This window comes from Apis florea, unplaced genomic scaffold (genome assembly GCF_048593485.1).
Source record: "Apis florea isolate Af1SG1 unplaced genomic scaffold, ASM4859348v1 contig_2492_pilon, whole genome shotgun sequence".
Lineage (NCBI taxonomy): Eukaryota > Metazoa > Arthropoda > Insecta > Hymenoptera > Apidae > Apis > Apis florea.
The window spans coordinates 4,477,037-4,492,667 of NW_028256593.1; the positions used below are offsets into that span (position 1 = coordinate 4,477,037).

At 36.3% G+C, this 15,631-nt stretch overlaps 1 protein-coding gene across 5 annotated transcripts in view; it reads right to left on the minus strand.

Moving 5' to 3' along the window:
- The window catches only part of dnc (phosphodiesterase dunce), a 146,857-nt gene that overhangs the window by 86,669 nt on the left and 44,557 nt on the right, over positions 1-15,631 (minus strand). The gene's annotated exons all lie outside the window — the stretch shown is intronic.

The following is a 15,631-nucleotide window of genomic DNA, read 5'->3' on the forward strand; positions in this document are numbered from 1 at the left end:
AGGAAAATAAACGTGCTATGCTCGCCTAATTACGAGCCGCGGGAAATCCTCGTCCAAGGCATTACGAAATTCGTTACACAACCTTTTATAAGCGCCTGTGCGCTTCCACAGACCTTTTATTAGTTAATAACGCAAGAATTACAAGAACAGTCCCCGTCGTTGTTGTTCGAACGAAAGAAAGAAAAAAAAAATCTTCTCCCCCCCCCCCTCCCCCAGCAGCTTCACAGGAAACGTGAACTTCCTGCTATTTCTAAAATTATACAATCGTTCCTTTTATTAGATAAGATAAGATGTTCTTTCGAGATAAACTTCTACGTAAGATTTAATTGAGGCGATCGACGTGGTGATGGCGCGAAGCTTGAATTCAAACAAGATGAATTATTTTCTTTCCCGTGTAGTGAATTTAATAATTCCTTAAATTATTCGTCGTGCAAGATAAATGATCTCGAACGAAGATGTATATATTTCTGCCTCCACAACATCTTTCCAGCAAACAAACTCGATCGTCCGAACATTTGCAACGAATATTTCTGGATTAACAGTCAAGTAAACGCGACTAACTAACCTAACCTAACCTAACTTTAAACCAAAACTCTATCACTTTGTTTCACGAAATGGGACAATCTTTCCTCAATTCGACTCCAAATATTACATTAATAAAATCTTCGAAAAAGATTAAGACATCCATTCAAAAAAAAAAAAAAAAAAAAATCAAAAAGAAGAAAAAACAACAAAATCTTAAGATATCCATTAAAAAAAAAAATCCAAAATCGAGAAGAACAAAGAGCAACGAAACTTCCCTCTCTCCACTTCCTCCTCGATGAAACGAAACAATCTTTCCTCAATTCGACTCCAAATGTTACATTAACAAAATCTTCGAAAAAGATTAAGACATCTATTAAAAAAAAAAAATCAAAAAGAAGAAAAAATAACAAAATCTTAAGATATCCATTAAAAAAAAAAAAAAAATCCAAAATCGAGAAGAACAAAGAGCAACGAAACTTCCCTCTCTTCTCTTCCTCCTCGATGAAACGAAACAATCTTTCCTCAATTCGACTCCAAATGTTACATTAACAAAATCTTCGAAAAAGATTAAGATATCCATTAAAAAAGAAAAAAATCCAAAATCGAGAAGAAGAAAGAGCAACGGAACTTCCCTCTCTCCACTTCCTCCTCGATGAAACGAAACAATTTTTCTTCAATTCGACTCCAAATATTACATTAACAAAAAAAATCTTCGAAAAAGATTAAGACATCCATTAAAAAAAAAAAAAATAGAAAAGAAGAAAGAGCAACAAAACTTCTCCCCTTCACCAAAAATCGATAAAGTTTACAAGCGTGCACGTATGCAACTACCGAAAATAACGAGACGTTATGGCGGTTGTAAAATTCAAAGTTTCGCGTATATCACGTCTCGTGGAGAATCGAATGGAAATTTCGCAAGGTTGGAGTCAAAGGTTCGCGTTAAGCGTCGCTGTCCGGGGGATCTGTTACGTCTCATTCGCAAGTTTCGATTCGGTGTGGTTTAATGGCGGCGCGGACGGCATGTTCTCCAAACTTTATTCACGCGCGTATGAGAGGAATGAATGTTTGAAAATGTTTGCATCATTTCCTTCGCGGGTTTAAAGCTCGAACGTAAACTTTTACGACACTCTAAAATTTATCGGTATCTAAATAGAACGTGTTAAGAGGATCGTATCACATTGTATTCCCACGTCTATGCAAATTTTATCGCGTCGCATTTATTGGAACATTGGAGCGTAGAACGTTGGATCGTCGTGAATTTGATTAACAAGCGACGTTAATTGTGACACCGCTCGCGAATTCTTGGCCTGTTCCGCCATTTAATATCTAGTATTAATGGTGCGCGATCTCGAGATTCTTGACATTCTGATTCGACGAAGGGAATGTCTCATAATCGTGTTCCTCGTGTTTATTGAAATTCGCGTCTATTCCACGTTGCGTTTCAAGATATTGGACACTTGTTCTTCGCAGATGTACATCTGTGTGATAAGATCGTTGCTGCGTTTTTGAGTTTTCCTTTTTTTTTTTTTGGATCAACGCAATTCGATGATGGAAAACGCGCGATCTGATTTTTCAGGATGACGAATCGAGCAATTTTGCAACTTGATAACGGCTTGATTGGAATCGTTGGAAGAATTTTCAGGAGTTACAATAAGAGCAGTAATGCGATTGTTCCTATCTTTTATTTGCCCACTCAAAATAGATGTGCGTTTTACAATGGCTGATAATTCGGCGGATTCAACGTTCTGTTTATGAACTCGTAACTGCACAACTTGTAATCTCGAAAGAGCGTGATAAAAATTTTCTTATGTAAAAGATAGAAAACGTCCGATCTTTCTTTTTAATCCTGATAGAATCGTCGCATAATTTCATAATTTTAAAATTCTTTACAATTCTAGAACAGAAATATCAAATTTTGCTTTTTTTCCAATTTTTATCATTTTTCTCTCGTGTATATATATATATATATCTCGCGTAATTTTACATAACATGTATTACTTCGACAAATATCTCGCATTTATTTCCCCATATGCTGTTAACATTAGTCTGTTGACACGCGCGTATCTGCGTGTAAATAACGTTATACACCTTGTTTCGAGACGAAAAAAACGTCCATTTATATCCCTCGATTTCCTTTAATTTCGTTATTATTTGTTTATCCAGGCACGGACAATTCGCTGTAATTATCACATCGCGAAAATTTCACTTCGTCGAATTATCGACGATTAAAAAAAATTTGCTAATAATTAACCGTGCACGATGCGATACACGTGTTAATCCGGCAAATATTTGTATAGCAAACAATTTTTTAAAATGTATTTTTCAAATCAAAGAGAGAAAAAAACAAATGCAAATAACAAATATTACGTTATACATCATATTTTATATCATATGAAATATAATGTGAAACGACTTGGTGAATTCGCGCGGAATATAAAAATACGTTTCGTTTTTTCCACATTTTCGATATTTTATGAAATATACGTATAAAAGGGATATCGATGCAACGGCTAAATATTTACGTTACAATAAACCGGCGATAATGTTGCGCAATGAAAGAAAAATTATGGAAATAAAAGCGAGGATGTTTTGTTTTGTTTTATCTTGGGTGGGTCGGCCGGCAAAGGAGGGGATGGATGGATCGCGATAAATCCTCTCGAAAAGCAGCCCGACGACCTAATTTTACAGCCGTAATCGAGCTTTCCATTCACCTCGGTTAATGGAAAATTATATTGACAGAGCCACACCTCTACGACCATTCGAATCTAGGATGCGGATCTTTCTGAAATTACACGCCGATTTCGGCCTATTTTCCCTCGCCTTCGAACATCTACAATTTTGAGAAAGATCAATCTTGCATCGATTGATTTTCGAATCTTTTATTTTCGATATTGTAAGAATTTTTTCTTTTTTGGTAGATTGTTTGGTAGATAATAATCGTCACTCGAGTTGTTAATGATTTTTTCTTTTTCATTTGCTCCAATATTTTTTGTCATTCGATAAATATACTCAAAATTCGTTTTAATTCTTGGGAAATTCTCATTTCTCTCACGTTTCTACATCTAATCTAGGATTCGACAAATCTGTTGCGGCTATGAAGTTCCAAAAATAATTAAAAAAAATCGCACAACGATTAATTCTCGTTCGTTAAATTGTCGTTCGTTTAAAACTTGAAACGTTTCTCACAGGAATTACGACGTAATTCCTTCTCTGTCCTCTCTGTTCCTCGATTACCAATTTCTTCTTCTTCGAAACGATATAGAAAAATTCCACTGGTGGCCAATGGTCGAGAAATCGTGACGATCATTCTTCGGGGGCGATTAAAAATCGATCAGAAATCGCACGAGCTCCGAAAGGTCGGAGTGAAAGCTCGTTATCGATCACGAGTGGGGTTGGCGTGCCGCGCTGTTGTTAAGGGTGTTTATCACCTCTACCAGGGTCTTCAGGGTCGCCACATTTGTGTCAAGAACTCGATTCCTCCACTGGTGGAGGAAAAACTAGACCTTACGAAACGAGGTACAGGGAGGAAGGATTCACGCGAGAAGCCTTCAAGGCCATCAACATGGCGTCAGCCGCGCCCTCTTCCTTCAAACTCTCATTTTTCAGCTCTTCCCCTGTTATCTCACGGTGATCGATCGATCGAGCGTGGATTCTTTCTTTTTTTTTTTTGTCGTAAGAAGTCTCGATAGAAGTTCCTTTTTGATAAATAATTCTTTTCTAAACTCGATTTAATCTAATTTGAGAGAAGGATTCTGTCTCTATGGTGTCTCATCGTGTCGACGATGTTGGAAATAGAAGCGGATATTATTGACTTTGTCGAATTATTTCTATCTAGTTGGGACCAATGTCGATATCCAAAGTATTGAATTAATATCGAATTAACAGTCTGCAAAGGCGATATTAGCACAATGGTAACGTTATTCAAAAGCTTTAAATTTTTAAACTTTATCAATTTCCTTCTTTGTTTGAACTTGTCTCTGGTGTGTCTGGTATTATCAACTTTCACGTACGTTTATACGAGAAAAATAAAAAAGTGAATGGGCAATAATTGGAGAGATTTTAATTTAATCGATTTTTTTGTTTTAGCCATAGAAACAAATATCGATTGCACGTGTAATTGGAAAATAAGGTAAAATAACAATAGAGGATTGAGCAAAGGAAATACAAAGCCAAGAGAAAGAGAGTACGAAAATTCTTCTTTCGCTTCAAACGAAGCAACAACTTCCAGATGCTAATGGATTCTCGTGGCGCGGTTGGTAAGCGGCTATGCATTGATTACATTAGCATTAGCATTAGGGCCAGTAAGTGGATTGGATTTAATAAACCGTGGTGGATATAATCTTAAACAGGCATTACGCGAGCCCAGCTTATTTTCGCACGAAACGATCTTGCAAATTATTTCGATTTTTACCCCTGTCATCAAGCAAAGAACACACTGATCTAGTGAATTTTTCGATAGTGAATCAGCGATTCCAATTTCTTTTCTAATCAAATATTTCGATAATTGGTAAAATTCTTCCGTACGAATTTTTAAAAAATATCGAAAAACAATTATAATATATAACATGCTGATCTAGGGATTCCAATTTCCAATCTTTTCTAACCGAATATTTGATAAAATTCTTCTGTAGGAATTTTTAAAAAATATCGAGAGACAATTATAATATATAACACGCTGATCTAGTAAATTCCTAGGGATTCCTAGCCTTTTCTAACCGAATATTTCAACAATTGGTAAAATTCTTCCGTACGAATTTTTAAAAAATATCGAGAGACAATTATAATATATAACACGCTGATCTAGTGAATTCCTAGGAATTTCTAGCCTTTTCCAACCGAATATTTCGACAATTGGTAAAATTCTTCCGTACGAATTTTTAAAAAACATCGAGAGACAATTATAATATATAACACGCTGATCTAGTAAATTCCTAGGGATTCCTAGCCTTTTCCAACCGAATATTTCGACAATTGGTAAAATTCTTCCGTACGAATTTTTAAAAAATATCGAGAGACAATTATAATATATAACACGCTGATCTAGTGAATTCCTAGGGATTCCTAGCCTTTTCTAACCGAATATTTCGACAATTGGTAAAATTCTTCCGTACGAATTTTTAAAAAATATCGAGAGACAATTATAATATATAACACGCTGATCTAGTGAATTCCTAGGGATTCCTAGCCTTTTCCAACCGAATATTTCGACAATTGGTAAAATTCTTCCGTACGAATTTTTAAAAAATATCGAGAGACAATTATAATATATAACACGCTGATCTAGTGAATTCCTAGGGATTCCTAGCCTTTTCTAACCGAATATTTCGACAATTGGTAAAATTCTTCCGTACGAATTTTTAAAAAATATCGAGAGACGATTGTTAGAATAATTCGGAATAAAAGTTCAGAGGCGTGATCGGTATTATCGATTAATAAAATTGGATGAAAAGTACAAATCGTCTCTTTACACTGGTCTTAATCCTGAAAATGGACTTACCTCTTGTTACGTTCCACGTAATATCGACGAGAATGCCTTCGAGGACGGTGCCTACGTTTGTCCACGTGGGACGTGAGACCGATCGACGCGGCCTCCCTCGAATTTCGCCTCGAATCGCGCGAATTATCCCTCACAGACGAGTTCCTTCTCGATCCCTCCTTTTCGTTCTCCTGCTCCTGCGACCTAACCAACATCCAAACGAAGAACAGAAAGGCGATCATCGTCGCGTCTTCGATCATCGCCCCTGTTGCGGCTTGTCCGTCGATCCTTCACCGTCTGCCCGCCTTCCAATCGAACAAACACTCGCGCAACTCTTCCTCTTCATCCTTCTTTCTTTCTCGCCGCTGTTCATCTTTTTCCAGTTTTTCGAAGAAAGAATGTTCGAAGAACGAAGTTGCTCGATCAATCGTCAATTTTCTCAATTCCGGTTTCTTCTTTCTTAATAATTGAAATTCGTGTGTCGAAAATTGTTCGTCTCATATTTTTCTTTTAAATAAATATATTCAACGTATCTTTCGATTTTCTTCCTTTCTTGAACGGATGATTACACAATTCTCAATCAAAGATGTAGTCGTATAAATGAGTGATCGAACGAAGATAAATCGACGAGTAAAACGAGAGATCGCAAATTTACAGGTAGAGAAGAATGAATTTCACAATTTATTCCGTTTACCCTCGACAAACTCATATCGAACCCTCCGTTCGATTCTCGTCGGTTGACAAATGTTTACCCTGCGACATCGCTTTACAGAAATTCTTCGAAACACCAAGAATTTCACGAGATCCTTCCTTCGAATGAATTCCAATCCATTTCTCTCGTTTTCTCTCTCACGTCGAGACGAAATATTTTTTCCATCGATTAATTCTTTTATTACTGTCGCCAATTGAACACGTAATTATCATCTCAACAGCCCTTGAAAAACTAGCTAAACTCTGTAATCTACTTTTGAAATAAATTTACGCAAACTATGATGTACGAATTAATTAATTTCGAGCGAGGGGAAAGAAGGCTCGAATCGAGAGGGAAAATATATATTTTCCGAATAATTGAGCGACACGCAAGAGCAGTCCTGCGAAATTGCAGATTTTAATGAATTTTTATTACGCACGAGAGCAGCTTTTATTCGAGTATACTTCGAATAATTAAACAAATCCCCACCATACGTTCTCTTCTACTCTTGCATCTCGTTTAAATTCATTGCTAATGTTCGAATTTTATCTATAATATAATCGATACAAGTGTATCTGTGAATTTTTTCGACAATGATTTTTCGACAATTATTTGACAATTATAGGAAAAAATTGTGGAATAGAAATCTTGAATCAAAGTTAAGTTAAAAAATCGCTAGAAACATGGGAAATAAAGGAAACAGGGCTAAGAGAATCGGGACAGACACTATCGACAACTTGATAACGCGAGACGCCGATCCATTATTCGTCAGATTTAGGACAAGAGTCGTTCAACGTTATTCAAGAACAATATTTATTGTCCAATGGCTGACGACAGCAACGTATCCACGTTCGAGATTTGCATCCTTTTCCTTCTTTTCTCTGTTCATTGAGGGGAAAAAGAAGAAAAAGGTAGAAAATCGCTTTGTCCAGTTTGTTATCAAAGCTGAAGCCGCTGAGAAGATAGTTATTTCACGTCCCAGCATTGATTTTGAGCAACAACAGTGTAGAAACTATCCTATTAGAAACTAATAACATAGAAATGCAGATTAGAAACAGTGAAGGTATGCAAATAATTGAATGAACGAATTAAAGTATAAAAATATAAAAATAGTACAAATTATAATATACAGTAGAGTAGAAAAGTGATAGAACAATCGAAGTGAAATTATGCTGAATAAAAAGTAAGAATTATAGTAAATAATTATGATAAAGAAAAAAAAAATGGCGTGGAACGTAGCACGGAATACGTGGTAAAGTTGTAGAGAATAGGAATGCATAGTTGCAGAAGAGAATAGAATATGGAATACATGGCAGAGATTTTAGAACAGAGGAGAATAGAATACATAGCAGAGAGTTATAAAACATAGGAAAGAATGGAATACAGAATATGCGTAGCGGAGTTGTACAGAATAGGAGAGGACAAAGTATAGAATGCAGTATAGAATGGAACACAATGCGGTATAATGGAATAACATACCAGAGGATCGCGCATTGTACGAGTAATGAGTTGAATCAAATTGAATTTTCTGAGAATCAAGGCTCTCTTGAAATATTTATATATTAATCGAGTTTGGTTCGAATAAAATGCTCTCCCTTCCAAAACAGATTGTAAGATTTTCACATACATCACGAATAGGGAATCTGACAATAGGAATATCTCTGCCTGATGATGTGTTTCTCTCGTATTTAATATTAACAAGACGCCTAACAACAAGCAGACAACTTTCTGAGCGAGGTCGATTGTACATCTAGATACGGTTCCTAATGATCTTTGCCTCTTTGAAAACGTAATCTCGACAAAGAAGAACAATATACGCGAAACAAGATGTTCGTCTAACTATTAACTAGCTTGTTTGGCGCAAAAGTCAAGTAACTTGACTTCGAGCATAATATGCAATAACTTTGCCGCGAGCTTCATACAAATCAAGTTTACGATCATCAGGAGTCAATTTACACAAATTGAAGTCATTTGAATCTAATCGTATTACTATTTTCATACGAGTCAATTTAATCTTATATTTATTTAACGAAACAATTTATTCGACCAATAGATTCAACAATTATTCAAGAATTTTGGAATTTGAAGAAATTTTTCTTTCAAAATAATAAAAATTTTGAATTTGGAATAAAAAAAATGATGTTAGCAATTGTACAAGAGGAAAGCAATCATATATTACTTTTCGTAAGAGTCAAATTTATTCAAACAATCGGTACTACAATTATTCAAGAATTTTCAGGTGGATATTTTTCGAAATTGAAGACAATTTTTCTTTTAAAATAATTTTTGTACAAGTCAATTTAATTTTATATTTATTTACAAATCAATTTATTCAACCAATAGATTCTACAATTAGTCAAGAATTTTCGGGTGGATATTTTCGAAAATGAAGACAAAATTTTTCTTTCAAAATAATAAAAATTCTGAATTTGGAATAAAAAAGAAATGATATTAGCAATTGTACAAAAGGACATTTTTCTACGAGTCAAATTAATCTTATATTTATTTATCGAATCAATTTATTCAACCAATAGATTCTACAATTATTCAACAATTCCCGCGTGGATAACTTCCTAATTTTCCTTTCAAATAATAAAATTTTTAATTTCGAATAAAAAAAAGAAAAAAAAAGACATCAGCAATTATGTACAAGAGGAGGCGGAAGCAAATAAAATCGATTCTTGGTAACCTACTTATTTTGAGATTTTTCCCTATAAATGGAATAGCGGATCCAGTAATGTCAGCCAGTCCCATTCCAAGAACAAAGAGCATCAATCTTCCACTCTAAGAAGCATCACCGCGTTCGATTCTCATTCTTCCCTTATTCAATCCATGATGACAAACAATTGACGTCGATCAGTTGTCGGCGATTAAAATCCGGTGCAGAACACCGGTTCTTTTAAATTGGCCCCGCGATCAGCCTCAACATTCCTCTTTGTTCCGAAGCTGACTCGATCGCTAAATATTGACCGTAAGTATCTGTGCAAGCGGCGCGTAATCTCGTGACGTCATCACGCTTCGAGCACAATTCCACAGAATCTCGAACAAGTATTAATATTTGTGAACCACTCGCGAGGGATTTTCATTTTTCTGGACCGGTTTCACCATGGGATGCCTGGTGAACTTTGGAGAAACTTGGAGAACTTTGGGACTCGAGATATTGACTTTTTTTTTTTTTTTTTTTTTCAAAATCCACCACCAGTCCGGCCTGAAAACCTTTGAAATCGATCCTCAAAATTGAATAAACGTTAACGTTATCGAGCGTACTTCAAATTCAGCAAAGAAAATAAATTTATTTTAACGATGTAATAACAGTAATCACTTCAATTATCGATAATGATACGTTTTTTACCATTTAGAACTATTTATAAAAGAGGAACAGAACAAATTAACCGCGAGATGATTCCAAAAAGGCGAAGTCGAATAAGTTTAAACGAGTTTCTAGGGAAAAAAAAAAAAAAAAAAGAAGAAGAAGAATTCTCCATCAGAAACTCTTCTCCATCGATAAGTTCAATTTTATCGCGTCACGAGTCCTCTCATACAAAATTCATTCCCAACCTCTGCAACGTTTCAACGCACACACGCCTCTCTCCCCCACCCGAGTAAACTATGATTCGCTTTAAGGAGAAAAAAAAAAAAGAAAAAAAGGAGAAGTAGTTCTAGAGCTCGACACCCTCCTCCTTCTCCCCCTTAAAAATGAATTCGAGGCGTAGTAGAAACGAAGAAGAGTGGTGGTCAACTGCTGCAGGGATTTTTCAATGGAATCCTCCTCCCGTGTCCCTCCCGCGATCGATGGAATCCATTACGAGAATTGAAATTCCACGCTCAACAAGTACCCGGGCGCGGGCTCTGTCTAGCGTGGAAGTCTATCGCCAGGCGCTTTCTTGATTCGGGTTATCGATACGTATAACCCGCTCGATCGATCCTAGTTTCCATCCGGAAGAACGGATGGCAGAACGAACTGGGACAATGGGGGGGGAGGGGGGAAATGAAACGGTGGGTGGTTCAAATATCCTTCTACAATATAGCAGTAGACAATAGAGTATAACTGGATTTATTCGAACACCAATTTTTGCCAATGAAGATGAATTAATTTTATTTATTATCGCGTTGGACAGGAATCTTAAGAGTACTTTCCTTTCTTGTTCGTTTCATCTCGTTTTTAAAATTTCTTCTAAAAACTTCTAACGCGAAGATTGGAGGAATGGTGGGTGGGGAAGAGCAACGAAATCCGGTCCCGGATCTGTTTCGCGACATTGTACAAATAGGATTTGAAAATGTATACGTTTGCTCCAGCCAATTTCAATTCAATTGGATTGAAATGATTCGGTAACGGAGTTTTATAAAAGTGTGCACCACTACGAGCAATCGTACTTTTTTTCAAAAATCAAAAGCCATCTCAACATTCGAAGGATTGACTAATCAGTTTGACTAATCGAAAGCATCGTACAAGAATTGATGCGTATTTAACATTTCAAAGTAATTGCTCGAGTGAAGAATTCTTAACAAAAAAATCTACTCGTCACTCTTGCGCATCTTTTTTGCGCAAGTAGTCGTGACAGTACATTCGATTCGTTTATTTATAAAAAAAATAATGTATCATTCATAAGGAACGAAGTGTGAGAACGTTACTCTCTAGCCAAGCCATTACGTCAACAATCGCAAATTCGTCTCTCTATCCAATATGCGGTATAACCGGCTCCGCACCGACGTTGAATTTTCAATGAACTTAACGAGCGTTTGATAGAACGACTAGCTCGTGACCACGACCTTCCTCTCTCGTTCACATGAACCATACTCGAGCGAAATTAACACGAGTTTGATAAACATCTGATCAAACATCCGCGGAATTGTCAATACGATTGCAAATTTACGGGGAGAAACGGGGGCTCGTCATTCAGTGACGATTATACTCGTGGAAGATTTTAGATGCACAAGCGTAGCTCTCCTTTGTTTTCAATTTTTCGAATCGAGAAATCGAATTCCCCTTTTTTCCAATATTTTCGATCTTTTCTTTTTTTTTTTTTTGGAATCGAAAATTTATAATAAAAATATTTCGACGAGAGGAAAGGAATAATCGTCGTTCGATTTTGTAATATTAAAATATTTCGTCGACGAAACATTTTATTTTATTCCGATTCTTTCGTGCTATTCATTTCACAAATTGATATATTTTTTTTATCGTCAAAAGTTTCCCGCGATCGAAAGAATCATCGAATTATTTGCATTTTTATTTTATTCCATTGTCGTAATTGTAATTTATAGAGAAACGTTGATTGAATATTAAATCTTCATGAATCCTCTTTTCTCAATTACTATACCTTATATATATATATATATATATATATATATATATATATATATATATTTATTTACGACTTTCAACATTTTTCTCAATCTCTCAATTTTCGCGGTAACCAGTATATTCCACGATAAAAATTAAAAAGGAAATGCATGCATTTGCATTATTCGTGCGTATATTATACAACAACAAAAAAAAAAGATACGATTGAAAAATAATTAAAAATCTTTTACCACCGTCGAAGCGAAATCTAGCTTCAATAAGTATATAGAGACGAATTATCAGAGCGAAAATAAATATCGCGTCGAAAAAACCTCGAAAAAGAGGAGCTTTGTTACGAGCAATTATCGCGGTCGTAACAGGTCATCATCGTCGTCATCACTTTTACGCGACATGGCATTACGCTTGTTCTCACAAATCGAAGACAGACTTAACAATATCCGCACAACACTGTCCGAAGCCCCGCATTATCCCAATATTCACCTATACATACATATATCAATATCTCATATCACTTTATTTATTACACACAAATTACGTCCGAGAATATACTATTATCTGCCAAGAATCGAGAGCGCGAAGAAGGTACGCAACGGTCCACTCTCGAATATTCTTCCTTCCCCGACTCGAGTCTAACGAAAGAGGGAGGGAGAGAAAAAAAGTTCAGCGGAATACGCGTAACCGTCGAACGTAGGAGCGAAGGGGGAGAAAGAGAGAGAGAGGGGGGGAGGAGCGCGACGCGTCACGACCGCACCAACACGTGAATCGAGGCGAACTAAGGCGCGCACGACACGCGTTCACGATCACGCGACGCGAGGCGCCGCGACGCAACCTCCGGCGCAGCCACCACACGCGCCTCTTGTTGCACGCCGGAAACCGGGCTTATCTCTCTCTCTCTCTCTCTCTTTTTCTCCTCTCGAGAGCTCCTTCGACTTCCCTTCGCGCCGATCGATCGATCGTTTCATAAACGTTTATTAATCTCCTCTCTCTGTGCAATTTATTCGCCTCGTTATCGCGTGTGGTAAATTTTGAAAGTTTGTTCTGTCCCTGGATTCTCGTGAACGGCGGATTAATCGTTCGATTCTCTTTTTTTTCTCCCCTTTGTGTTACGTAGAAAACGGTTGTCGTGGCATTCGTTCGATGTTATTTTATTATTTCGCGTTATTTTTAATAAAGTGGTTCTTGAAATTTTGTAAATTGTCGATTTAATTTTGTCTGCACGAGTTACGTGTTAGTTCGTAAATTAAACGAAAAATAACGGTGAAGGATAATAAAATGTGAAATCGTATTATTACGATATCATTAACGTTTAATAACGCGATAATATTAATAATCTCTCCTCGCGTGTTGAACATTCTCGTTTGTTAAATTATTTTCGAATGATAATTAGTTTCGATAAAAACTCGGCAGAGAGTTAATCGCAAAGTTAAATGTTTTCCCTTCTTATTCTTAGTTTGTTAAAAATCAATTCAATATTGTTTTATGGAAAAACTTGTACGCGATAACACCGAGCTAATCTATATTTCTAAAAAATATATTACCCAATAGATGAAATTCTAACGAAATCTTCGTTCCACTTCTTCTTTCGTTTATAACTTTTATCATCGAGAATCGTCCATTGTTTTTACGTTATCATTCAATATCAATTCTTCACTTTTCATTCCAACGCTTTCGCTACTTTTATTTCTATCCTCGTTCACCATTCTCAAACGCTTGTTCTCCATTCTCTAAACTCTTCGACGAAGCTTCGTTTATTCGTCACGCGTGGCGCACACCGCTCGCTGGATATTTTCTACCGTCTCGCTTCGAATTTAAAAAGAAAGAAAGAAAGGAAAAAAACACTTCACGGATATTATCGTGAAAAAAATTCGATGAATCGACGCTTGCACGCGATCGACGAGATCACGATCGAGATCACGGAAGAGATGGCGCGTTTTCCGCAATATCGTTTCTCGATTTCGAAACGGAACGAAAGTAAGTGGATCAATCTGCGTTTCGAGCCGCTGTCGACGCGCAAGGACAAACTAAGAGGCGGCTCGAGGCGGAACTGGTGAAAATCCGTGAGTGGGAGCGAGAAGGAAAGAAATCGATTGTCTTGCGATATCTTCGCGCGCTTTAAATGCGAGCCGCCATAGCCGTGCCACCGACTTCGAGAACCCGCGCCTTCCTACTCTCCATCGATCCTCGAATCGTTCGTACTTTGACTACTTTTTAGAAAAGTTTTAGAAAAGTAGTTTTTTTTCAAGTGGATGAATTCGGCAACGATTCGATTTGAAAATTTCAATCTCGATTCGAAGGTAAAAATTGCGCGTTCTATTTATTTATTGATCGATCGATTACGATGAGGAAGGAGATCGATTCACCGATGAAATTCGATCGATGATCGAGGAAGAGAGGATAATAAAGAGATCGTCGTTGGAAGTTTTTATGATTTTTAGAGCGCGACTGAGGAACTTGGTTCGGAACGCGTTACATAACGAGGTGACATTTAGTGTGGCGCCATGTGGCACGATGGATTAGTGGCTTAGTTACAACAACGGCGCAACGATCGTCGTGCAACAGTGTGCCGTGCATGTGTAACGTGTATATTTGATTAGTCACTTATTTGTCGGTGGTAACGTGTCAAATGGAAATCCGCATTGTTGTGAAAATTTCATCGTCCACGATGTAGGGAATATTTAATATCGTAGCGGATTCGAATTGGCACAGTTGGAACTTTGCTCGTTACTCTCGTTTCAAATAACAACTTCGACAATTATTCCTGGCCGTAATATCGATTTACGAGCATCTTTAGAACATGGCAACGGCTACAAATCTCTCGATAAATTGTATTTTTACGTATCGCGACACGGAAGAAATGGATAAATCGATAACATTTTAAACCAATTCTCCATCGTTTTTCGACACTCTCCAATACGATTCAATTTTTAATTTTTCATTCTTATCTATCGCCGCCTAATTTCGAAATTAATTAAAACGCTTTTCTTAAAGTCGCTAAGTCAAGAAATTCATTGATGAATCAGCGGATGATATATATATTTTTTTTAATTTGATTCTTCTTCCGTTTAGATTACAATTTTTCTTTCTCAACTGGAAATTAATCATAATTGGTTCGCGCACACTGATTTTTTCGTCAGTCACACGATATCTGTATCGTGCGAATAAGATTTGATCGCGGTTGATGAGTTTTAAATGCTTTTTCTTTTTTTTTTTTTTTTTTTAATATTATTTCGATCAATATAAATCGAAAAATTAAACTTTCGAAAATTTGATTTTTTAAAATCCAAAAAGTTTATAATTTCAAGTGCTAGATTCGTTTCCTAAAAAATACAAAAAGAAAAAAAAAATTCGCACCATCGACTTACGTAAACACTTAATGACCACGTGGCAGCAATTAAGCATCTAATACAATTGCAATCACCACTTACCTGAAACATAAAAACGAATGTGTAATTAGTATCTTATCCTATGAATATCAATTGTATTTCATTTGTCAGTGCGCGTCAAACGACAAAAATAAATCTTTAACCTTTTTTTTTTCTTTGCGAAAAATCACTTTGCATAAAAAAAAAACGCACACACGAGTTTCTCGAGTGTACGTGTTCTTATTACTGTCTATTAAAATTATAATAATTTC